This window comes from Schistocerca serialis, chromosome 4, assembly GCF_023864345.2.
Source record: "Schistocerca serialis cubense isolate TAMUIC-IGC-003099 chromosome 4, iqSchSeri2.2, whole genome shotgun sequence".
NCBI classification, from domain to species: Eukaryota; Metazoa; Arthropoda; class Insecta; order Orthoptera; family Acrididae; genus Schistocerca; species Schistocerca serialis.
The window spans coordinates 162,882,138-162,907,355 of record NC_064641.1 but is presented as its reverse complement, the minus strand read 5'-3'; the positions used below and the strand labels follow the sequence as shown (position 1 = coordinate 162,907,355).

The following is a 25,218-nucleotide window of genomic DNA, read 5'->3' as shown; positions in this document are numbered from 1 at the left end:
CTAGAACGCGGACCTTTCGTCAACCGCCTCAAGCATTTGGCTATTCGATCACGCTGCCAGGGCGAGCCTGAACTATCATTGTCACTTACTTTTCCTTCTTATTTTTCCGAACAAATAATATGACGTTCCGCATCCTGGAATAGGACCATTAGAAGAACTGGTATGGCTGAAAGCTGTAGCATATTCTGCCAATAAAGTGTACAAGTGCATCATATAAATTTACGGAAACTGAATCAATGAATTTGTAGTGTATCTGCCTGGACTTTGACTCACGTATTCTTGCTGCAACAACACCAGTTGGATCTCCTAGCCACGCTCTCCTTCTCAATGACGTCTTCAGCAGCACGTGACAAACAACGCGCCCTCACCACCGCTTTCCACTCCCAACACCCCCACCCCTCTCCAGCAAATAACAGTGTAATATTAAAACGAAAAGTTAATCATAGCGTAGTATATCAGACAGCAATAAAATGAAGTCGCAATGTGACCCCAGAGCCTCTAACTTGACTATACTCAGAAGTATCGGAACGATCTGAACTTTTTCACCGCATGTTCAAAATAATTTATCCAAAAGTTTACGTTAAGGGAGTATCTTGTAGTATTTACACATCGAAACTGAAAACACACACACACACACACACACACACACACACACACACTACACGTCCGTCCAATTGGTGTCAACGACATGATTATGTAGTCTCAATGTAAATGTTGCAATCCTCCTGTTACGCCTAAAGTGTTACAAAACACATGTGAATAAAAAGTAACGTCCTAGGCCTACATTTGGCGTAAGGCCCAATGGACCTACAAATGAAATATTTGCATTTATAAATTGTCCTGTAATGCTCGTTAAGTGTGAATATGTTAAAGTCTTCATGTTTCACTCTGAGGCTACGTCATGGGTGGTTCATAGAACGAGGTGTCATCACCTGAGGTTTTTACACGTTTTTCAGTAATGTCAAACACCTAAGCAAGCACCATTTTATGGGGCAAAAAAATAATGCATCATACAGCCTAATACTGATATCTATTAACATTGCTAGGAAGTAAGGTGGAATGCAGTTTGACGTGATTTTTATTCCGGTGTAGCACTTAAACTGCATATTTTATTATAACACACGGAGAACTTCCGAAATGTTTATATGCTGCACGACTTGATCAAAACCGTTGATACAACAAGACAGAGATCGTTCATTTCCGTGTCCGAACAGCATTTCCAAAAAATAACAGCTGCGATAGCTTCGTCATTTCCTTCATAAACATCATGTACTGTGCACGGGTTGTCCAGGCGGTGGGATACAAGTAGGTGGCTCAGATCTTCTTCAGCCCTGCAGTCGCAAGAGGGGTCTGCGCTCGCCGGAAGGATTCCCTATTTCTTGAGGTTGGTCTTGCATCGGGGGACGCACACTCGTAGGCGGTTCAGGGACCTCCATACAGGGTATTGTAGGTTTGCACCAGGAGCTAGTTCTTCTTTCGGTGAGACGTCTACGGGCAGTGATCTCTTCCGTGTTGAAAGACGAATTGCCTCTGGTGATCCCTCCACTGGCGCAGTCCCAGCAAGGAAACTTTTGAGGGATTTAAGGTGGTATCTTGCTGACTGATGACCATACAGGGGATGTCGGCGATCAAAAAATGGTTCAAATTGCTCTAAGCACTATGAGACTTAACATCTGTCGTCATCAATCCCCTAGACTTAGAACTACTTAAACCTAACTAACCTAAGAACATCACACACATCCCTGCCCGAGGCAGGATTCGAACCTGCGAACGTAGCAGCCACTTGGTTCCGGACTGAAGTGCCTAGAACTGTAGGCCGTCATTCTCCTGCTTTGTTCTCTCATTGTATGCTGCAGTGGCCCTCCAACTATTGGCTGGGGCTATTCCAACAACCGGATGCCATTTCTGCATTTGTGTTGGCTTCATCCTGAGATGATCCTTGCAGTATTGTTGACCGCAATATCTACTTGCTTAGCATGAACTGAAGCGTTTCACACAGGGGCAGAATACTCAGCGGCTGATACACAAATCGCAAGTGCCGATGTCGTTAGGCGCGCGTTGGCTCCCCAGCTGTTGCCAATCAGCTTCTTAAGTATCCCATTGCGAGCAATGACTTTCTGTTTCACGTTTATACATTGTTGCCTGTACGTTAGAGCGCTGTCCAGTGTGACACCTAGGTAGACTGGTGTTGGGCAATGTTTCAGTTGCTCCCCTCGCCATGTGATGTCCAACTTTTGCTGCGCTTCCCTGTTTCGTAAGTGGAAGGCGCTCACTTCGGTTTTACTAGGATTGGGCTTCAGGTGGTGGGCATCATAGTATTGGAGAGTTCATCAGTTGCTAAACACAGTTTTCTCTCTACTTCTTTAAAAGTTGGCCCCTGAACAGCTACTGGTGTGTCATCGGCATAAATGAAGATCCTAGTACTTGCTAGTATTGGCTGATCATTTGTGTAGATATTTTACTGTGCTGGAGCAAGCACACTGCCTCTGGGAAGACCATTCTTCTGCGTTCGCCATCTACTCCTCTCACCCTGTAATGAAGGGAGGAAGGTGCTGATAAGGGATGTTAGTTGGTAGTCCCTAGCAAGGTCATACGCTTTCTTGAACAGTTTCCTTTGATTCACGGTGTCATATGCAGCTGTTAGATCAGCAAAAGTGACTTCAGTAATCTCACTACGCTCAAAACCGGCCTCGATGTGCTGGGTTAGATTCAAGATCTGATTGCAGCATGATTTGCCTGCTTGTTGTGGCATAAGCTTCACTTCGAGGGTGGCACTGATTTGAGTAAGTGCCAGCCGTTCTAATATCTTGAAGGTGTGGCGTAAAAGGGAGATAGGACGAAAATTTTTTGGATCGTTTGGTTCCTTCCCAGACTTAAGTATTGCAATGACTCGGGACTTCGGCCACATTTTGGGGATGTGTATCTTGGCAACACACGTGTTCGTTAGGTTTAGTAGCCACTCCATTGATTTACAGCTGGAGTTCTTTATCTGTTCAGCTCTGTTATCGACACCTGCATCCTTATGCATCTTGAAACTGGAGATGGCAGCTTCGAGATCAAAGAAACAATGATGTGTTTCTGGTCGCGCTGAAGAGCTTCTTTGGGCGTCCTCCCTTTTATTTTCCCCTTCTGCAGGAGCTGGGTTGCCGCTTATTCAGAAATCACACTCGTAAAATTTTCTTGTGATTTTACTGGGTCACAACTCAGGTTTTTAAACAGTTTCCAGATTTATCTACTGTTCAGCTTCATGTCGAGATTCTCTACCAGGTTACTCCACTTGGCTGATGGTTCAAATGTCTATGCACTATGGGACTTAACATATGAGGTCATCAGTCCCCTAGAACATAGAACTACTTAAACCTAACTAACCTAATGACATCACACGCATCCATGCCCGAGGCAGGATTCGAACCTGCGACCGTAGCGGTCGCGCGGTTCCAGACTGAAGCGCCTAGAACCGCTCGGCCACTTCAGCCGGCTACTCCACTTGGCCTTGCGAGTTGCTGAAATGGCTTGCAGCAATATTTCACCAGCATGGATCGTTTATTCTGCAAATGGATCTTCTTCATAGAGAGTTTGGTATCTTTCCAAGAGATGAAACATACGCACAGACGCTGAGCAACAAGACAGACGAAATAAAATTATTTACCATTTATCGAGTACACACTCACACACACATACACATACACACACACACACACACACACACACACACACACACACACACATACACACACACACACACACACACACACACACACACACACAGGTAGATTATCATAATAATTAAAATTACAGATCTCTGATCACAAACGAAAATTAGAACTTGGGAGCAAAATATAACAATTTCTCAAAATATGGACTAGTTACAGCACAAAACATAAGCGACACTACTTTCGTAAGTTAATTGAGATATAAGAATAAAAGAAATAAACATGGCTTGCATACTGATACTACTGAAAAAAATATAGTTTAGTCGTTGAGCACAGTTTGATGTTAGTATCACACTTTGCAAGCACAATACATCTTAAAATTAATTATTCCCACGTCCAAATGGTCCATGTCCTTTCAAAAATTGAAACCTAGTCCTCTGCAGACATTTTGGTAATACTGAAACTGTGCTTAAGCCCTAGTTTTTCGACATAACACTAGGCTGTTCGCCGCAGCTCAACCAGGCAAATGTCAGTGTATAATTGTGACGATGTATTCACATGGTCGGCTAAATCTTGTTCTTGTTCAGGAGTAAAAAGAGATCTTCTCGCCAAGGAAAATTTCTCTTCTGGCTGTGGTTTTAATAGATCATCAAGTGTAATTTTTAGTATGTTCAGCTTCTTTGATACGCTGTTCAGTGACCTAACTGATTCCACAAAACGTAACGCCTTTTTTGCGGTTTTTTCAGTTCCATAATCGTCTGTTGGTATTACCACACTCAGACATCGTTGCGGAGACCAGACTTTAATGGCTTTGCTGATGCTCCAAAAACTACAAAATCCATCGTAAGGAAGCACTAGAAAACATAACATCTACCTACATCACATTTACCACCGCTAAAACTAATATTGAAACACTTATGTCAGTTTAACAGAAACACAGTTTAACAGAAAAAAAACATCAAAACACGATGAACAGTTATTTTAAATGCCGCAATAAAACAGTCGTTTACAAGAACTCGTCGCCTCTGCCCCCTAGCTCTAACATTATCCGCTATGCTGCAACACTGTCTCCCTCTGACTACAGAACTACTCAGCATTTTTGCAACTAATAGACATTCTGATCAAACTGCTTTGCTAAATGAATTTCAAGCAGGAGTAGTTGTACAGATGGATGGTGAAGCAACAGAAACTGCTTTTTGTGAGCCTAAATTGACTTAATGTCAAAGTCATGTGGACAACATTGTTTACTCTTAATTCTCGTCGACAAGTGTTGTTTAAGCTGTCTGTTAGATCAACAGCAGTGGCTACATGTGTTTTAGAATGTTATATAACCAATTTCTGTGTATTTAGAGTAATTTTAGATCATGGTACAAAGAACGAACAATGGTCGTCGACTAACCTATAATTTATTTCAATAGTGTCCGCAAGTGAGACACATGCATTTTAATAAGTTATACAGACAATTACGATGTGGCAATATTTCATTATAAGATACTTTGTGTTGGCACAATGTGGCACTAAGATCGAAATAGACTTCTCAACAAACCTATAATTTACTTCAGTAGAGCCAATATGCAAGTCATGTCTATTTTTTTAAAATCTTGTACAACATTTAACCGTCGACAGTAATTCGAATTTTCCTTTCTGATGAGAGATCTTTATTAAGATAAGTTACCTGTGTGTGTGTGTGTATGTGTGTGTGTGTGTGTGTGTGTGTGTGTGTGTGTCTGTGTCTGTGTGTGTGTGTTAGTACTTCATAAATGGTAAATATTTCTATTTCGGTGCTAAAATTGTATTCCATCTTGGCCTTGTAGCACCTTTTTATTTGGCTATGCTTCATCTCTGTTTCGTTTCAGAACAGATTTTGGTCGTTCTTTGACGAGTGTAAGCATTGCAGAATTTCTCCTTGTATATTACGAAAATACGCAGTTTCGGTACTGCGCCGCAACAAAGAACCCGCAAAAACTCCTTCTTCCTTCACCTTAAAAGTCGTGTCTGCTTTGTTCGTTTGCCTCTGTGCTGTGTTGTGTCACATGTTATTTCATGTACATAATTTTGATTCATTTTTCATGTTATTTAGTAGCTGATAATGGGAAAAAAGTCTGCAAATGTTCTAGAGAGCCTTTGAACCATGGTTGTGATTGACAAATATCGCCGGATTCATCGATGGTTTGTCTCGTACTTAACCTCTAGTATGGTTAGTTCAAAAGCATTATTAGCCTGCTAATATCTCCAATACATCTGCTTGTGTAGGACAATGCTTTATTTTTTTGCCTCATAAATTGGTGCTTGCTGAGATTATCATTACTGTCAAAAGTTGTAAAAAGGGCAGGTGATGACGGATCGTTCTATGAACCGCCAATAACACAGCTTCAGATTGAAATACCAACACTTGCACTTATTTTAGACCTGTAGATATCATTGTAACACTTAAGAAGCGTCACAAACACTATAGACGCGGAAAATATGTAATTCGAAGGTACATTGTGCCATACACCAAACGTAGGTCTAAAACTTTATTTCTTATCCACAGGTGTTTTATGACTATTTAGGCATGAAAATAGCACTGGGAGACTTGTGTATGAAATAGTTCTAATAGTCCCGTTTGAAACTATACCACAACTCTAATGCACTGTTCGGTGGTTACAAGCAAACGTTGCCATCACTGTGCCTGTTACTGCCCATGTACTGTTGATGAACATTTGTCCCCCAACCAAGATTCGTGGTTCCGATTGAAGCACAAACATAGAAGGGTTTGTTAATGGAAAATGGAAATGAGCGTTTGGCGTCTTTTCCTAGGAGGCCGCTGACGGGGCAGGTCCGGCCGCCTTGGTGCAGGTCCTATTACATTAGACACCACATTGGGCGACCTGCGTGCCGGATGGGGATGAAATGATGATGAAGACAACACAACACCCAGTCCCTGAGTGGAGAAAATCCCCGACCAAGCCGGGAATCGAACCCGGGCCCTATAAAACGACAGTCCGTCACGCTGACCATTCAGCTCTTTTTTTTTGTAGGTGCATATGAAAGTTTATTTATCAAATAATTATGGAAAAATCGCAGTACATTATTAAAATGTTTGGTCAACAATTTTTCAAAACTTTTTTGAACAGAAATGAAAGTAAAATCTACAAATGACTTTGTTTTACACACTTACTGATAACAAAGTGCAGAGTATTAACTGCATAAAATATACCATTGTTTTCCTTACTATGTAAAATATGAAACATGGTTCAGGTAAGTTTATCTGTTCATATCAGTTCCTATCTCTTGAGAGAGATCGTCAACGAGACCGACGGGGAGAGCGGATTCTAGAACGCGATCTGCTATATGATCTCCTACGGGGAGAGCGAGATCTTGATCGCCAGGACGTCCTGCCACCCTCACGACTTCTCCCTGTTGACATCTCATCACGAACACGTGTGCCACACAGACGTGTACCGTCCAGAAATCACACTGCATCCTCTGCATCCCTTGAATCTACAAACTCAGTAAAATCAAAACCAGGTGGGTTCCTTGCTACCCAAACATCTTTCAACGGGCCAAACCTGATGAAGGCAGTCTCTAAATCATATTTCGACGTGTTTCTCCCCAGGTTACCCACGTACACCTTGCGCGAAAGGTCCCATTCACGGTATCGAGACATGTTTTCCGGCAGATGGCAAGATGTTGTAAATGGGAGCCCTCTCTATGTATTGATCTGTGCTTGTATGATGTATGTGGTTGCGGGACACGAACACAGAAGTTACAACAAATTTAGGTTTTCGAGAGTTGATCCTGCTAATGTGCACTCGGGGCGTACAGGTTTGTTAATGACTCCGACTGTAGATGGCATGTTGTTTCAGTAATAATGAAATATTAATTTCTGTGGTGTAAACTACATATATTTGTACGCACTTAGTTTTCTACGTTTCTAAATCAGTGAAGCATGTTGCCTCTTCCGCTGAAACTCTGAAAATAAAATATTCCAAAAGATTCACAATTTTACTGAGCAAATTTGATGACTGGATAGACAATACATTGACTTCTCTTTACAAAGACCCTCACACAGCTGTGTCATCAATCGGATGACAACATTTAGTGCTACCACTTTAAAGAACAGTAAAACCGTTGCCAAGAGCACCCACTCTCTTTCGTCCGGACTGTCCACTTCGTCCACAGCGCCCATATGAGACGTGTCGTCCTCTCATACGTCTCTGCACTGCAAGTCGTTTTAGAGAAGCGTCAGCAGAGTTTTGGGTTCTTTACGACGAGTGCCCCTTCAAATATCCTCACGTTCAACCCGGGTACCTGCGATGGTGTGGTTTCCGGAGAACAATTTTCGCAGGATTTAAAGGTGGTCGTAATTCAGCAGTATAAGAGCTTCCCCTGAAGTTTATTCGTTCATGTCCGCTGCGAAGGCAAAGCCGATAAGGTGTAAGTTACAGCTGCACCCGCTAACACCTGAGATTACGCCAAACGTGGTGTAAAAGATGTACGGGAAGATCATGTCCGTTTTAAATGCATGTGCGTGTTATCCGACAATATGCCAGCAAGTGATGAGCTTTTCACACTCTTTGATTGTAGTTATACACGCATCGTTGCTTGGTGCTAGCTAGACTATGCATACAGAGTGTTACGAAAAGCTACGGCCACACTTTCAGGAAACATTCCTTACACACAAAGAAAGAAAATATGTTATGTGGACATGTGTCCGGAAACGCTTACTTTCCATGTTAGAGCTCATTTTATTACTTCTCTTCACATCACATTAATCATGGAATGGAAACACACAGCAACAGTACGTACCAGCGTGACTTCAAACACTTTGTTACAGGAAATGTTCAAAATGTCCTCCGTTAGCGAGGATACATGCATCCACCCTCCGTCGCATGGAATCCCTGATGCGCTGATGCAGCCCTGGAGAATCGCGTATTGTATCACAGCAGTCCACAATACGAGCACGAAGAGCCTCTACATTTGGTACCGGTGCTGCGTGGACAAGAGCTTTCAAATGCCCCCATAAATGAAAGTCAACAGGGTTGAGGTCAGGAGAGCGTGGAGGCCATGGAATTGGTCCGCCTCTACCAATCCATCGGTCACCGAATCTGTTGTTGAGAAGCGTACGAACACTTCGACTGAAATGTGCAGGAGCTCCATCGTGCATGAACCGCATGTTGTGTCGTACTTGTAAAGGCACATGTTCTAGCAGCACAGGTAGAGTATCCCGTATGAAATCATGATAACGTTCTCCACTGAGCGTAGGTGGAAGAACATGGGGCCCAATCAGGACATCACCAACAGTGCCTGCCCAAACGTTCACAGAAAATCTGTGTTGATGATGTGATTGCACAATTTCGTGCGGATTCTCGTCAGGCCACACATGTTGATTGTGAAAATTTACAATTTGATCACGTTGGAATAAAGCCTCGTCCTTAAAGAGAACATTTGCACTCAAATGAGGATTGACACATTGTTGGATGAACCATTCGCAGAAGTGTACCCGTGGAGGCCAATCAGCTGCTGATAGTGCCTGCACACGCTGTACATGGTACGAAAACAACTGGTTCTCCCGTAGCACTCTCCATACAGTGACGTGGTCAACGTTACCTTGTACAGCAGCAACTTCTCTGACGCTGACATTAGGGTTATCGTCAACTGCACGAAGAATTGCCTCGTCCATTGCAGGTGTCCTCGTCGTTCTAGGTCTTCCCCAGTCGCGAGTCACAGGCTGGGATGTTCCGTGCTCCCTAAGACGCCGATCAATTGCTTCGATCGTCTTCCTGTCGGGACACCTTCGTTCTGGAAATCTGTCTCGGTACAAACGTACCGCGCCACGGCTATTACCCCGTGCTAATCCATACATCAAATGGCCATCTGCCAACTCCGCATTTGTAAACATTGCCCTGAGTACAAAACCACGTTCGTGATGAACACTAACCTGTTGATGCTACGTACTGATGTGGTTGATGCTAGTACTGTAGAGCAATGAGTCGCCTGTCAACACAAGCACAGAAGTCAACATTACCTTCCTTCAATTGGGCCAACTGGCGGTGAATCGAGGAAGTACAGTACATACTGACGAAACTAAAATGAGCTCTAACGTGGAAATTAAGCGTTTCCGGACTCATGTACACATAACATCTTTTCTTTAATTGTGTGTGAGGAACGTTTCCTGAAAGTTTGGCCGTACCTTTTTGTAACACCCTGTATACGTGTGTTTGTATTGAAGGAGGAGCGGGAGGGTTAGTGTGCAAGGGACTGTAAAATTATAATACTTCAACGAAAAGCAGAACACTTGGAGTGCGATCGTTTTTCCCAACGTAAGTGATTTGACGCTCAAATAAAGCTAACAGTCGAAAAGAAATTTTTTTCCTTAAAATAGTTTTTCTTCTTGATTCTAGGACCACAACAATAAATGGTTTCTAGAATCTAAAATCATTTACGAAGGACGATGCAAATTAACCATTTCAATCCTTGTTAACATTTTAGAATAACAGGTCAAACTATTGCCAGCTTCTAATCATCTGAAAAACAAGATTCAGAAGGTACAATGAAGAAAATTAATCAAGAATTAAATATCTCTTAAGTGAAATAAAGTACATGAAAGTGACTTTAATAGCGATCGCGACAATGAATTACAGCTGCAAGTTCCGTCGTGAAGACGCTACCAACACACGTCGCGAGATCATGCGATTAGGAAAAGCTCGGGATTGGATCGCAATTGCCGTCCTTATTTACCTCTGAACTGCTGTTTTTACTTATCAACTATATCCCAGAAGTTCCTACAGTCTGTATGCATGTTGGGAAGTTGTGAGTACCATCAATCTATCAGTGCAACCCAGATGTCCACAGTAGCAGAAAATAAGAAAGAAAACAACAAATTTGTTACGGCTACGAACTGTAAAGGAATCAGTTCTCAACTTTCTGACTGCAAGTTTAAAAAAAAATTTCTAAGGTCCCCTAACAACTATTCCGCAGTTCTCCTGTTCACCACAGACAACTTGCCTCGTCTTTTGTCGCTGAAACTGCGTGATAAGCAACACGCTAAAATATTTCAAGAGCAATACTGCGAACCATGCAGAGTGCAATGTATGGAATAATTGCAACACCTACTACCATATTTCTATACATAGGAATTGAATGATCAGGAGGGGTTTGCTCAACTAGCCTTAAATGGTGTAAAAAATTAAAGAAACCAATAAAATCTGTAGTGTATTATATCTGCAATATACTATTTAAACACTAACAAAACTTAGATAGACTTTTCACTATTCCACAATGACTGCACTCAATAAACACGTTTATGGCCACAACAAAGATACGAATAATACTCCGAGTGTATCCGTTACCGGCCAAACCCGATTTTAGGATGAACTAGTTTCGCCTAGGTCAGACTCGTTCATCCTTTTAACGATAGGATACAACAGTTTAGCCGAGGTCGAGTTGGTTTATCCTAGTTACAATTTACATGCTTTAGGATAAACTAGTACGTCCTAGTCTGAATTAATTTTACCTAGTTTGTATCTTCTACAAGCTTTTCAAAGTAAACTGAATAAAGAATAGAAATAAAATAATCAATATGATTCATTAACGTTATTTATTAACTAATCAGTAATTTCACATCTATCACTAGATCAAGTTACATATATCCATCCACAGAAATCACTTATCTGCAGTTTGCTTATTTACTTATTTTTGAAAGATTTTCTTTGGCGGCACTTAGGATTGCAGAGTACTTTGTTTTTATTACAGTTGCATTTCTTTGTTGTACAGTTTTTCATGCAACTGCATTTCACAAAGCCTTGCCCTGATTCAACAGAATGTTTTGTGACCGCAGTCCTTAAAGATATTTCAATATCCTTTTTACTATCTCCCACATCTAAAAACTTCTGAATGCAGACGTCACAATCAGTTCTACAAAATAAAAAAGAAATAAAAACAAATATTTTTTAATATTTCATTACAGAAAATGGAAAGTTTTAATAAAATTATACCCGCAATATTGATTTTGAAGTACTCCATGTTTGTTGCCAACTTTGTAGAGGCCCTCATCAGTCTTTTGAAGAATTACTCCAATTACGTTTCGAAGGTCATCTCTGCCTTTATCTACATCTGGAAAAAGTATGATTACGTTGTCTCCAGTGTCAGCTGGTGGATGGGATTTGTCAGAGGAAGCGTTCATTACTTTAGCTTGTTTTTTTAAATTTTCTGTCGAAATTTTTCTAGCATTTTCAATGTCGTTTGTGTCAATTTTCACAATGTGATCATCACCACTGGCTTCGTACTGTTCAGTATTGTTGTCAACTTCGATTGCCTTCTTTAGGTCATCTTCTTCCTGAATGGCATTTATGATTTCTTGAGATACCGAGGGAGTGGAATGTCCTACTCTAGGTTCGATTCCTAATAATGCTTAGTAAGGTGATTTTTCATGAATTGGACACACCTTAATCCTTCCGACCACTTCGTCGAATTGTTCTCCTTTAACCAAGAACTTATCATATTTTCAATGCCTTGATTGGCACGTTCAACAGTACCCTAACTCTGGCTGTGTCTGGGTTTTTCATACACAATTTTCAGTTCTGACCAAAGATTTGCGAGTTCACTTACAACATTATTGACAAATTCTCTTCCATTAACAGACTGAAGAACGCACGGAGCCCTTACAGTAAGGAATATGTCATTCAAATGATAAGCCACTTCTTCAGCCATCTTTGATATTAACTCACGTAAGAGAGCAATTTTTGTGAGTTAGTCTTGGTAAACTAGAATGAATTTCAAATTCCCGTCTGGTTCTGTTCGGAAATCAATCAAATCGACTTGGTATCTACTATTCATTTCCGAATGGAGAATTGGCTTTGAAACTAGCCCTCTTTTCTTTTTTGTCTTCTTTTGTTGACAAACATCACACATTGATAAATAGAGGCATATCATTTCCTTTGTGATATTGGCATATTTTTCTGATGTCTCGGTTAACATCCTATCGCGACCACCATGACCCACAGCTATATGGGCTGCGTCAATCACATCATAAATTTCATCAGGTGGAACAAAGTATTTTATGTTTCCTTCACACAGTGCAATGCGTTTTTTCACATCACCAATTTTCGAAACAGCAAATCGTTTCAGTCTTCTTTTCTGTAACGATGTCCTTTTTTCCAACTTTTCCGCGTCTTCTACTTGCTTAACCAAATCCGCATATTCGTCTACTGGTAACACATCATAATGAGAAGCCTTTTTGTTTTCACTCCGCAAAATTTCCTCCAGAAACTTTTTTCTCCACAGTTTTGATTGGCTTGTCTACTAGTCGAAGGCTCATCCATGATGAAACCTCACAGTAATTGTACTAGGATTATAATAAAATCTTTTAAACGCAACCAGCAACTTAACACGCGCACTCGTCGGTGCAAAATACCGTTCAAAACAAAGAACAGTGAGAACGAAGAGCGGTTGAGAGGCGCGAAGGGCGATCCAGAGATGATTCCGGGATTTACCGTTCGTACAGGCAGCGACATGCGTTCCGATTAGGCAAAATTAGTTCAGACCAAGACGTACCAGTTTATCCTAAATCATGTAAAATCTAACTAGGATAAACCGATTCGACCTAGGCAAAACTTCTTTATCCTATCTGTAACAGGATGAACGAGTTATACCTAGGCGAAACAAATTCATCCTAAAATCGGGTTTGGCCGGTAACATGACAAAATCCCACCAGTGCGCAAGCAACCAAAAACTACGTGCAGCGGGTAGGCAAATTACCAAAAATCCTCAATTTACGGAAGTCTTCTCCGGCCCTACTAGCGCGATCACGGCAGGCTGCGACCTCTCATGTCGCGCGGCTGTTCTCCACCGCACGTTGCGTCTGACCGCACCAGACTCCCCTCGACAACTGGTCGCTCGCTGCTACCAGCCATAATAATACCACAGACTCAGAGTTTGTGTATGCACATAGCAGAATCATAGACGTCCAGCTGTCAAGATCTACTTACATTACTGGCCATTAAAATTGCTACACCAAGAAGAAATGCAGATGATAAACGGGTATTCATTGGACAAATATATTATACTAGAACTGACATGTGATTACATTTTCACGCAATTTGGGTGCATAGATCCTGAGAATTCAGTACCCAGAACAACCACCTCTGGCCGTAATAACGGCCTTGATACGCCTGGGCATTGAGTCAAACAGAGCTTGGATGACGTGTACAGGTACAGCTGCCCATGCAGCTTCAACACGATACCACAGTTCAACAAGAGTAGTGACTGGCGTATTGTGACGAGCCAGTTGCTCGGCTACCATTGACCAGACGTTTTCAGTTGGTGAGAGATCTGGAGAATGTGCTGGCAGGGCAGCAGTCGAACATTTTCTGTATCCAGAACGGACCTTACAGGACCTGCAACATGCGGCCGTGCATTATGCTGCTGAAATGTAGGGCTTCGCAGGGATCGAATGAAGGGTAGAGCCACGGGTCGTAACACATCTGAAATGTAACGTTCACTGTTCAAAGTACCGTCAATGCGAACAAGAGGTGACCGAGACGTGTAACCAGTGGCACCCCATACCATCACGCCGGGTATGCCAGTATGGCAATGACGAATACACGCTTCCAATGTGCGTTCACCGCGATGTCGCCAAACACGGATGCGACCATCGTGATGCTGTAAACAGAACCTGGATTCATCCGACGTTTTGCCATTCGTGCACCCAGGTTCGTCGTTGAGTACACCATCGCAGGCGCTCCTGTCTGTGGTGCAGCGTGAAGGGTAACCGCAGCCATGGTCTCCCATCTGATAGTCCATGCTGCTGCAAAAATCGTCGAACTGTTCGTGTAGATGGTTGTTGTCTTGCAAACGTCCCCATCTGTTGAGTCAGGGATCGAGACGTGGCTGCACGATCCGTTACAGCCATGCGGATAAGATGCCTGTCATCTCGACTGCTAGTGATACGAGGCCGTTGGGATTAAGCACGGCGTTCCGTATTACCCTCCTGAACCCACCGCTACTATATTATGCTGTCATTGGATCTCGACCAACGCGAGCAGCTATTTCGCGATACGATAAACCGCAATCGCGATAAGCTACAATCCGACCTTTATCAAAGTCGGAAACGTGATGTTACGCATTTCTCGTCCTTACACGAGGCATCACAACAACGTTTCACCAGGCAACGCCGGTCAACTGTTGTTTGTGTATGAGAAATCGGATGGAAACTTTCCTCATGTCAGCACGTTGTAGGTGTCGCCACCGACGCCAACCTTGTGTGAATGCTCTGAAAAGCTAATCATTTGCACATCACAGCATCTTCTTCCTGTCGGTTAAATTTCGCATCTGTATCACGTCATCTTCGTGGTGTAACAATTTTAATGGCCAGTAGTGTATATGAGTGCTTGACAGGACATCACATGAAGAAATAATCAATAATATTTATTAATAGTTATGATACAAATTTGTAGTTTGTTAATAGATTGATGCGTAGCACGTTATGTCCTATACCTAAAACAATGAATTCTCAATAACTTTCTGTCTGTTAGTTGTCAATTATTGTCACTATGACTGAAAGCACTATGCAGATGACCGTAGTTCGCTGTATCTATTGTTCTGTAGATAGCGACTGCTACTTCGGAACTCCAGTCTTCAGAGCGAAACTGTGCTCAGTAGCGTGTATGCAGGAAATACTGGCGCTGTAGGAAACAGTTGAACAGCAGAAACTGTGTGTGACCGTGGCGCGTAGTATTTTGTCCATGTTGTCGGAAGAATCTTCGACTGTGCCAGTACTAGGCGGAAACGAAATAGTCCACTGTTGGCAGAGATATCTCTGGCGACTGTCGGTGGAAGAATACGACGCGCTGATGGATGTGGCGCGGAACTATAGTGTGGTCCTGAGATCCAGAGAGAGTGGCCATATGTGAAGCCGCGATTTCACGAATCTCTCGATTCGCATGTTCGCAGTGCATTACTGTTTTCAAGACTTTTGGAAAATTGTTTCAGTCTCTAACCTGCCAGGCCTACAAATTTCTTGTCTTGGGAACAAAAATAAGACATTTCGCCTCGGTCTCGTAACATCGCCTGTTGCCCAGTAGACATCACTCAAGATTATAAACCACCCTGTTGGAAATTTAACTCTCTGTCGCAAGATTAGTCATTTTTTTCTTTTATTTGAATTTCATTCATCGAACTAAAATCCTTGATCATCATCTTTTTATATTTAATCACCAATCGCATGAAAATGAGAATATCCGTAAAACAGAAGCTTCGTTTCAGAAAATCAGCTACTGTAAAATTATTTTTTCATGCTTTCATACTTTGCCAGTTATAAACAACAGTACAGAAGTATCGCTTCTGGATTTTTCGGTATAAAACATAGTTTACACATTCGCAAAGATCTGTCGGAAAACATTAGTTTCTTTCGTAAGCACTGTGTGGCGGATACTAAGTCTCTCTACTACGTAAAAGAAAACACGGTCCTGTTCTATGCCCAAGTGAATCTACTACATTGGATCTTCCAGATTTCTGGAAGCTGTTTAAAGTGCAACCTAACCTTCTTACTGGTGGTGGTACAGTTAAGGTTATAACTCGACCTGGTACGAAGATTACCGTCGCTTGTCATGTCCTACAGCTCCTACAAGCTACTCTCTGTAGTAATGGTTTTACAAATTCGTGTGGTCCACGAAATTACAGGCCTATGCGAATTACTGCTGGGTTTAAATATTACCTAGCGGGTGGGTTTAACTAACTGGTAAAAATTTGAAAGCAACGAATAACGCAATATTTTTTTTCGAACCACTACAGAATGCACCTATGCAGGGCTTAATTGCGAGCATAGAACAGTTATTTACCTTCATAACCCAGCATTCAACTGTGGTACTAACTTTGACCTATTCTTTATGATGAAGGGAGGAATTAATCAGTCGAGGGTATAGGTTAATTGATATTTATTCAATACCGATGGCATTTCAATAACTAGCCGTGTGTCTGTTGGAATACACATCATCACAACTGGTCTTTCTAGTTAACAGGATTCATTTTCGCCACGTAATTATGGAAAGGGAGAGGGGATCGGAGACCTGGCTTCAATGTAATTTTATGCAGGCACACAATTATACCTGCACTCGTGCTTATTACAATCAATTACTATAGGTCCCGCAGAACAAATTCAGCAAAGACACTACAAGCGAACTCGGTCAGGGCGGAAGAGTATTTACCTAAATATTTCAATTTTCGTTAAAACGTAAGGTGAAGAAAGTGTAACAAGTGGCGCACTTAACTCTGAATGAATCTTGCTTTCCGAAACAACACCACGTTACTGAGCTGGGGCACTGGTGAGGGAGGGAGAACATTTACAATCATATTTTATGTAACGAGCAACATTGTCAGCAAATCAATAGTGAATGAGGGCACAAGAAACATTAACTAATTATCACATCAATACCATTGAACACACGTGGCCAAGTGGTGGCAGCCAACAGAAATGCAAAAAATACAGACACCTAAGATTTTTCCTTCTCGCCCACCACCGTATGGTTATTTACTCGACTACTATATATTTTCAGACCTAAACTGCAGTTTGCCAATGTAGCGGTTGCTCCAACCGACCACGCGGCGTGAAAGCAAGTACACAAAGGAAACATACAAAAAATGAATAAAAATCCCCAAAAATATTACTGTAAAAGAAAGACCACATTAAAGTACATTAAACGAGTGATCTTTCGTTAAACACAGAGCAATAAAGCGACCGTGAGCTTAAGGCCCATGGTGCGTGGCCTGACTAAGGCACAAACGCAAAGTTCTTACTGAAATTGAACTAAATTATGAAAATAAACTCCCTTATGGGGGTTTGGTGGTAATCTCGCACCTGATTTCAACATCTGGACTTCATTAACGGGCAGTTTCGAGACATTCTGATACCTTTGTTAACAGTACCAAAATCGAGAGCTGCGTCTCCACGTCTGTCCAGCACCGCTACCGAGGAACAAGTGGACCTGCGCACACCTCGCCTAACCGTTGTTCGTTCAGAAGGTGGTGGAGGTGATGGCTCGCCAACCTAGCAGAGCCAATACTATAGCCAAACTTGTTCGCGTTAGGGGGTTAGTATTACCCTACCGCAGAACCACACTACTCATGCAATGCTACGACCTCTGACCAAAGCTTTCTGCTAATTCACGTAATATCTCATTCATACAGTCCAAATTCGCACGAGGGAAAGGATGCAAGGAAACGTGGCACACACGAAATAAAAATCAATGAATAAATAAATAAATACCGCTTCGTCCATTCTCTCCTGCTTGTTACCCACGGATTTACTTCTGCAGAGTAAGAACACTGTCGCTATAATAACAAGTTCCGTTTCACAAGCACAAAGAACGGTGACAGCTTTGCTGTATTATATCATAACTCTAATAGTAGAAAACTGGTTCTACTTTACACTTAAGCTTTACTCGTTCATTTCATTGTCCCGCATAACAACGCCATGAAACGTAATAACAATCGATAAATCTGTACATAGTACTAAAAGTACTCGACTATACTTTTAGGTCTGTGTAAGAATGCTAATCCCAGGAACTAACTTAGGAACTTTGATATGTTTTTCACTAATATATATACTGATTCATAAAGAAAGTTTTTATACATAATTACCGTAATGATGATTCTGCTCGTATGTATTGTTTTCTGTGCCGCATTTACCTGGCGTTCGAAGTGACATCTGGTGCCAATGATGGAACCTACGAGCCAGTCAGCTAGAGGAGAGGGGAAAAGCAGTAAACTAAGCAGCCATCGCAACTCCAGAGAGCAGTGAATCTTGTCCAGGATCTATACATAATATGACATTGCCTGCACCATCTTTCTTTTTGTAATTGAAGACTAATTTTGGGAAATACCGTACGGATTTTGATATGTTTTTCACTAACACATAAGCTGGTTGACCAGGGTGGTTTTTGTGTACAATTTGTTAACACAACACCAGAAACGTCGCCCGGCAGTAGATATTAGTCTAGCATTACCAGTGCGAAGACAGAGCAAGTCGCTAATTACATGCTATGTTAGTCAAATCCTTAAGTATATGTAATAGGTAAAATGGGAGTGTCCCAAATAATGCGAATGCCAGGAAGCTGACATCGTTTGCTCTACTGACGACAAAAATTACGAATAAATCACATAAGTATTCCTTCAGTAGGAACTGATATTGATAAATGTAGATCATCTACTTCTCAATCTAAAGCAAATACTGGCCGTATGGCTTGAGGCGAAAAGAAAAACACAGAAAACAAATAATAATAAGGCTAAAAACATCAGTATTTGCTACCTTAAATGATAGATTACCCACCACAATTTATGTTGACAGTGTCATAGGGACACATCCACACCTGCATCAACATGACTGCTCTGCAATTCATTTGAACATTAACAGAGTATCAGGCATTTTCCATAACGCACATTACGAGGGGGGAGGGGGAGGGGGGATTTATGCACACAAAAGAGTTAAAAAGTAAAATTCGTTAATTATTGTTGACGTATATTAACAACATTTCTTTAGAAGAGATACTGATTGTGTAAACAGGGTCCAGAACCTCAAAATATCTTTTAACGAGCTCTTTGTAATATCAAAGCATTTTAAATAAGACGTACTCCCAAGCTGGGAGTACTTTGTCATCACCATCAAATATTAAAAAAACCCAAATTTTGTTAACTGATGTTGACTTTTACTCACGACATGCTATTTAAAGAGACACTGACGAGTGAGTAAGGGACTGTAACTGAAAATTTTGAACAAGACGTTCATTGAAGGATGTGACATTTACTACCAAACTTAAATCTTTTGGTTAAGTTTAACTGAAAAATGTATAACATTTATGGAATCTGTTACAATAATTCATTAAAAACAATAAATATTTTTTCAATATTTTAAAATATGAAGTAACTGACTATTTTAAAATGTTTTCTAAGGGAGGAAATAAAGCATCTCCCCCGGCCCCCTAGAAATTGCGAGGGTTACGTGCCTGTCAAAGTGTTCATCGAACCACCTCCAGAACTGAAAGTGTGCAAATAAGTTTCCATGAACAGGACATTTGATGTCTAGTTTTCAAGAAAATATTCATTACTCTTGAGTACTTTATGCAGTCACTTTTGCCAACACAGAGATGTGAGGAACCAGACAGGTATTACATTCGAGAATAGTGTTGCGAATATTTGTCACTTTGCTGCAAGACATACACAGTAAACCCAACTTCACAAAATTTGGTTTAAGAAGTTAGGAATAACTGTCTGTTACCTTTTGCAGGAACAAAGTCACAAGAAAGACTGCCAAATTATCAGCTTATGGCAGACGAGTTACTCAGCGCTAAATAAACTGAACTCCACCTGAACAGGCTATGAATGCCCAACGGCACCGACCGGCGGCCGTGTCCACCATCAGCCCACAGGCGCCACTGGATGCGGATATGTAGGGGCATGTGGTCAGCACACCGCTCTCCCGGCCATACGTCAGTTTACGAGACCGGAGCGGCTGCTTCTCAATCAAGTAGCTCCTCTATTTGCCTCACAAGGCCTGAGTGCGCACCGCTTGCCGACAGCGCTCGGTAGACCGGACGGTCACCCATCCAAATGCTAGCCCAGCCCGACAGCGCTTAACTTCGGTGATCTGACGAGAACCGGTGTTACCACTGCGGCGAGGCCGTTGGCAATTATTCAGCACTAAAAATGATGAAGGAAGGCCGTGAAGCGTCACTTCCACACAATGTATGAACTAGTTCGAATCGTCGAAGCTATAGCACCTCGTGTGGAATACTGAAGACCAGATATGATTTTTAGCTATATGATTTCGATAAAAATGTGCAGTAACTTTGATTTTCAGTGACATGTTATTAAGTGGTACGGCTTTTTGTTCGGAGTATATAGCGATATCCGCAGTGGTGATAAAACTGAGACCTTGTAGCAGAGATAAAATGGTGTGGCTGAAATGAGCAGCAGTGATAAATGTGTCACATACTTCTGCACTTTCTTTCGGAATGTGTTTTGATTTCCGAGTTGGCGGTCAGATGGGGAACTGAAAAAACAACTAAAATTTATCTGCATATTCCGTTCTATACGATGTGCTACACAGTTATATTTCATTGCACTGTCGCATATCTTCATACTGGTAGCGCCATGAAGACGTTTATCGAACGATATTCTCTCATTGGTTTCGCCATCTGACAACAACATCCGCATTCCTTATATTTTTCTTAAATGGCCACACAACATATGAAAGGTATTAAGATTTCAAATAATAGATATATTTCTTGGCTGCATTTAATTGTCTTGTATGTATACATATACTTAATGTATGTCCGAGTCATAAAGTTTGATCTGCAGTCTAGGGATGGTCTCTGTGACGAGTCTTCATAACGTTCTGGGTCAGGGGTTAAATCCCAGCCAGTGCTTGAATTTTGAACGAAAATCATTATCAATGACGTCCAAAGACATCCTGCACCTGGACTCACCCTCACCCCTCCAACCGCCTTGTCAAAAAGGAGAAAGAACGTACAGAGTTTCAGGGCAACCTCTTGTTCTTGTAGTGAAAAAACTGCTCTTAAAAGGCGGAAAAATCAGAAATGATGACGGGTGAAGAAGACAATAGAAACCACTGTCTTAAAGAAACATAATGCGTATCCAAAGGATATACATCCTGAAACAAAAAAAACGTCATGATCAGCTCTCCATTGGCAAAAGATTCCGGATTAGTCCTCCATTCGGATATTCGGGAGATAACTGCCAATGGGGGAGATGACCATGAGAAAAAAGACTGGAAATACATCCCGTTGATCATCATGAGCAGTATTTAAAATTATTTTACTGCCCGATCGTTAGTTGGGCATATAGCCCATAATCAGTGGCATATATTGTGTACCTCGATATGAAATTATGTGTGTCAGGTGTGAAATCTTAACGCTGTAAATATTGATGTCGATTTCTCAGATAACTAAATTGTCGTGGTGTGGATGTTACACATGTCTAACGCCAAAGGGTCGCATTGTAAGCCGCTGCAAACAACAGAACTGGTGGTCAGTATACAGAAGAGTAGTTCTACGAATATTACTTTAAAAGTTTGCTTTTATTCATGGCGTATACAGTTCTTCAAATTACGCACATTAGAATTAAGGTTTGACTGATGTGGAGAAAGGATATGCGAAAAGAATTTAACAGCAGCAGGAGAAAGAAGTGTTAAAGGGATGAACTAGAAAAATTACAGGTGTCTCAAGGTCCGTATAACTTAATACAACAAATAAACTAAATACACAAACTGCAAGAATTAAAACTGGAAAATAATTTAGGCACCTATATATACAACTACTAAAACTAAAACCAAACTCCACCCTGAACAGGCCATGAAGGCCCAAGGGACTGACCAGCTGCCGCATCATCCTCAGCTCATAGACATTTCCAGGGCGATGTGGACTCTGACCACAATCTATTGGTTATGAGCTGTAGATTAAGTAGCTGTCACTGCCAAATGTAGACGTTGGCGAGTGGTGGAGGAATGTTGGATGTGGATGGACACTGTCAGGATGCACCATATTAAAACTCAGCTGTGATCTTCATGTCTTTTATTATTCCAAGCTACAGTGCTGTGTTCCTCTTTGTCTACATCACAGGGTCCTGCGATGGCGAGGACGCCACTTTGCTGTCTGTAAAACAGCTTGGTGCAGAAGGGCTACCTCAGTGACCCGCGCAACATACTTGGCGTGACATCTATGCTGCAGTATTTTGATGATGTCAGGATACGCCGGCAGCCGACTCAGTGGTCTTCGTCCCTAATGCCTCAGCGCCACCCCACTGTAAAGCCACAGGGCAGCCCACTGCATGCTTCTTTGCCATCGTGGTTAAAATTTGGCGACAAGAAGCGCCTGAGAGCCAACAGCCAAATCTCCGACCCTCGCCTCAGGATGCCTCCGGCGTATGTTGGGAGCCAACAAGACTGCCCACGGTAGCGGCTCGCTACCACGGGCAGTCTTGTTGGCTCCCAACACATGAGTGGCCCACCGCTGCCTGGCTACAGACCCCACGTTGCCTCAGAGGGTGGAACCAGCGACCTGCCGTGGACTGGGATGCTGGCGCCCCATCTGCTGCTGCGTGTAGTCAGTGGTGTGACACGCCCCGCCATCCAGGAGAGCTGCCACACTTGAATCCCCCTCGTTAGAAAACCGGCACCTATTTATACATGGCTGTGCACCTCTGTTTTGCTAACGTGCTGCTCCGAGTCATGTACTCATATCACCTAGGCTGTGCCAGTGGGCCCCTTCTTGCAACATGCAAACCGCTGTGTTTACTCTTTTCAGCGGTTCTACAGCCCTGTGACCTCAATTCTACTTCGCAACCGCTGGTAACAGTAACTTACTATCAACAGGCCTGTAGCTGACTGTAACTTGTGTGTTCAGAAATATTGCGCTGAATCTAACGTTCCTATCTTAAACGGTGGTGTCGCTACAATTAAAACTGAAGAAATTGTGAAATGGTGGGCATTTAAGGAGATGAGACCTGGATAAACTGAAAGAACCAGAGGTTGTAGAGAGTTTCAGAGAGAGCATTACGGAGTTATTGACAAGAAAAGGGAAAAGAAATACATTAGAAGAAGAATGAGTAGTTTTGAGAGCTGAAATAGTGAAGGCAGCAGAGGATCAAGTAGGTAAATAGACGAGGGCTAGGTAACAGAAGAGATATTGAATTTAATCGATGAAAGAAGAAAATACAAAAATGCAGTAAATGAAAAAGGCAAAAATTAGTGCAATCGTCTCAAAAATGAGATCGATAGGATGTGTAAAATGGCTAAGAAGGGCTGGTTAGAGGACAAATGTAAGGATGTAGAGGCATATATCACTAGGGGTAAGGTAGATACTGCCTACAGGAAAATTAAAGAGACCTTTGGAGAAAAGAGAACCACCTGTATGAATACCAAGAGCTCAGATGGAAAACCAGTTCTAAGCAAAGAAGGGAAGGCAGAAAGGTGGAAGAAATATACAGTGTTTATACAAGGGCGATGTACTTAAGGGCAATATTATGAAAATCGAAGAGGACGTAGATGAAGATGAAATGAAAGACGTGATATTGCGTGTAGAGTTTGACAGGGCATTGAAAGACCTAAGTCGAAACAAGGCTCTAGGAACAGGTGTTGACAGACGTGAAAATTACAGAACTATCTGTTTAATAAGTCACAGCTGCAAAATACTAACACGAATTCTTTACACCGAAGTGTAAAAGCTGGTAGAAGCCGACCTCGGAGAAGATCAGTTTGCATTCCATAGAAATGTTGGAACACGTGAGACAATACTGACCCTATGACTTATGTTAGAAGATAGATTAAGAGAAGCAGTGATTGGAAATGGAGTGAGACAGGGTTGTAGCCTCTCCCCGATGTCATTCAATTTGTATATTGAGCAAGCAGTAAAGGCAACAGAGGAAAAATTTGGAGTAGGAATTAAAATCCATGGAGAAGAAACAAAACCTTTGAGATTTGCCGATGACATGGTAATTCTGTCACAGACAGCAAAGGACCTGGAAGAGCAGTTGAACGGGATGGACAGTGCCTTGAAAGGAGTATATAAGATGAACATAAACAAAAGCAAAGCGAGGGTAATAGAATGTAGTCGAATGAAATCAGGTTACGCTGAGGGAATTAGATTAGAAAATGAGACACTTAGAGTAGTAGATGAGTTTTGCTATTTGAGCAAAATAACTGTGATGGTCGAAGTAGAGAGGATATAAAATGTAGACTGGCAATGGCAAGGAAAGCGTTTCTGAAGAAGAGAATGTAAATATAAGTGTCAGAAAGTCTTTTCTGAAAGTATTTTTAAGAAGTGTAGGCCTGAATGGAAGTGAAACATGGACGATTAATAGTTTAGACAAGCAGAGAATAGAAGCTTTCAAAATGTGGTACTACAGAAGAATGCTGAAGATCAGATAGGTAGATCACGTGAGTAATGAGGAGGTACTCAATAGGACTGGGGAGAAGAGAAATCTGTGGCACAACTTGACTAGAAGAAGGGATCAATTGACACAACATGTTCTGAGGCGTCAAGGGATCACCAATTTTATACTGGAGGTCAGCGTGGAGGGTAAAACTGGTCGAGGGAGACCAAGAGACGAATACACTAAGCATTTTCAGAAGGATGTAGGTTGCAGTAGTTACTTGGAGATGAAGAAGCTTGCACAGGATAGAGCAGCATGGAGAGCTGCATCAAGCCATTCTCTGGACTGCAAACCACAACAAAAGTTCCCAGTACGAAACTAAACTACATTTCCTACAAAAAAAAATCCCTATTCATTTTCTCTCTAAGACTAACAACTTCGGTGTTTCAAGTTAAAAAAAAATCACACATTCCTAAAATTGTGCTTTATTGTTATAAAATTAATGTTTATTGTAAATTAATTTTCTCTCTGGTACTAATAGCTTCCGCGTTGCAGGACACAGAAAAATCACAAATTATTAAAATAGTATTTGTTGGTATAAAATTAATTTTTATTGAAATTTAAAATGGGTTAATAACAAATGTTAAATGTATGTATCCCACATGTAAGTGCGGTAGAACTGTACTGCGAGATAAATTGT

General features: G+C 41.7%; 1 pseudogene; it reads right to left on the bottom strand.

Annotated features, from left to right (window-relative positions):
• Positions 1–20,197: 20,197 nt before the first annotated feature.
• LOC126475949 (5S ribosomal RNA) lies at positions 20,198–20,315 on the bottom strand (annotated as a pseudogene).
• Between the last annotated feature and the right edge of the window lie 4,903 nt (positions 20,316–25,218).